Source organism: Rutidosis leptorrhynchoides, chromosome 1 (genome assembly GCF_046630445.1).
Source record: "Rutidosis leptorrhynchoides isolate AG116_Rl617_1_P2 chromosome 1, CSIRO_AGI_Rlap_v1, whole genome shotgun sequence".
Taxonomy (NCBI): domain Eukaryota; kingdom Viridiplantae; phylum Streptophyta; class Magnoliopsida; order Asterales; family Asteraceae; genus Rutidosis; species Rutidosis leptorrhynchoides.
This window is the reverse complement of record NC_092333.1, coordinates 614,481,215-614,483,617: the sequence shown is the minus strand read 5'-3', so window position 1 is coordinate 614,483,617 and position 2,403 is coordinate 614,481,215. Positions and strand designations below refer to the sequence as shown.

At 39.0% G+C, this 2,403-nt stretch overlaps 1 non-coding gene across 1 annotated transcript; it reads left to right on the top strand.

Moving 5' to 3' along the window:
• The first annotated feature begins 1,279 nt into the window (after positions 1–1,279).
• Positions 1,280–1,386, top strand: LOC139887118 (small nucleolar RNA R71). The gene has a single exon (XR_011772962.1). It is a non-coding gene; the product is annotated as a small nucleolar RNA R71 (small nucleolar RNA).
• Positions 1,387–2,403: the final 1,017 nt, after the last annotated feature.

Here is a 2,403-nt window from a genome sequence, read left to right as displayed (position 1 = left end):
ACTTCACCCGACCCGCACCCATCCTACACATACATATGTACATAGGATATTAACACTCACCTTGAAGTCTTGATGGATGCCAAACCAAAATCCGCAACTTGCCAATGGAACGTACCTATTCCATTATCACATAACAATTAGCACAAATAGGGTGGATTACAAACCAACCCATTTCGACAACTAGTGCAATTTCGACCCAATTGCACTTCCAAGTTCAAACCGCGCCCAAACTAACCAATAATTACTAACACTAGTGACAATGGTCCTAATAAGCCAAATAAACCCGAACACAAGTGTTAAACACTTGTCTTGCCCAATTTGACACCAAAACCCTAATTTTGACCCATTTCAAAATTAGTCAACCAAACACACCCAAATGAGTTCCTACACTTCCATAATCACTAATCATAGTGATTACACTCAATTTAAAGCCCCAACAAGGCTAAAACATCAACCAACCCAAAACCCGCCTTCATCACTAATAAACCCGAATCCTAGTTATTATCTTCCATTAATAACTAGTGGGGTTCCATGTATGAACATACAATCAAAAACCCTAAATTTGAATGATGAACACGAAAATGAAATTCGGAGTTAGAGCTTACCGCTAGTATCACCTTGAAGCTAAGAACGAGGAGAACACACTTGTCTTCTATGTCAAAAATTGAATCACGAGTCTCCCTTCCCAAATCACACTTTGAATCAAATGGGGTTTTGAAGTTTTGAGAGAAAAATAGAAAGAAAAGGAAAAAGAAATAAGAGAAATGAATGAATGGATGAGATTTAAGATCCCAAATCTGGCACATACGCGAAATGACCAAAATGCCCTCGAATACCCTTTAAAATTGCAAATCTGGTACCAGCTCGCCCAGAATGTCGTGTCGCGGCCTCAATCGTCGCGCCGCGACCCATAACGTATTTTGCTGGTTTTCTTAACATGCCTCCTGGAATTGAAATCAGCTGAATGCCGCGCCGCGACCCTTTATGTTGCGCCGCGACCCAAGGCATGGTCTGGTGCCTCCCGTACCGTGCCTCCTGATCCTAATTTGTTTGTAATGTCGTGCCGCGACCCATACCTCCGCGCCGCCACCTTTAACTTGGTCTGATCACTTTTCGCATACAAGAACTTTATCGCATGAACATGTCTCAATTCCTTCATACACCTATCGTACATACGCGGTACACCTGTAAATCATGTACGGGGAAAAATGGGGTGTTACATTTTCGTGTAGTAATATCGCATCCTTGGTAGAATATTTGTACTATTTGATAAGTATCTAAACCATGTTGAGGACATCCTCTCAACAATTTTCCAAATCTTGTCCATGCCTCATATAGAATTTCATTTGGCTTTTGTGTGAACATAACTATTTCTCCTTGAAGTCTCACGGCTTTAGATGCCGAAAAGAATTGTTTAAGAAATTTTTCAACTAAAACATCCCATGTATCAATCGCCCCTTCAGGTAACGATTCTAACCAATCTTTGGCTTCTCCTTTTAAAGTCCAGGGAAATAACATGAGATAGATCTGTTCATCCTCAATTTCTCTGATTTTAAATAAAGTACAGATCCTATTAAAGGTATGAAGATGTTCGTTTGGATCTTCCTTTGGCGAACCACTAAATTGGCATTGATTAGTTACCATGTGTAGGATTTGTCCTTTGATTTCATAATCTGGTGCATTAATGTCTGGTTGAGTAATTACATGATCTTGGCTAGTGCATTTAGCCCTCATTCGGTCTTCCATACTTAGAGGTTCCAGATTTTCCATGATTGAATTTGTTGAATCTGAATCACTCGAGGATTCTGATTTAATGGTTTCTTCTTCGACAATCTCTGGATGAGTGATTTGTGGTTCATGAGGAATGATTAGTGGTTTAGGATCTCTGAATTATCCCTGAATATCCTCTGGATTCTCAATTGTGAGGTCGGGTTCAAAAAATGGATTATCGGAAATTTGAATTGGAGTACTTGGTCGACTAGATGACGATTCTAAAGAAAAATCAACGGCGACAATATTGGCTAGATGTCTTGATCGAGTTACAGGTGGTGAACCTATGAAAGGTGGTGAACGTTTTGCTCGGTGCATTCACTGAATATCCTATTAGTTATAAAGATAAAAATTATATAAGTTATCAAATTAATAGACTTTTCTGATTTTGCCCACGTTTCGAATAGCCAATAGATGCAGCAGGTAGCCAGGACCCTTTAAATCGGAAGCCCACAACTCACCACTAACAAATCCAACTATTACTACGAACCAGAAAATTTTGGATGTCTATCAATTTAACCGCTTAAAATAATTTTTCGTCGAAATTTAAAGAAGATAAAATCTATGTCCTAAAAACTAGAGCTTCGAAATGAAAAAGAAAAGCGCGTTGAAAAATAAGAGGTCGGAAAATAA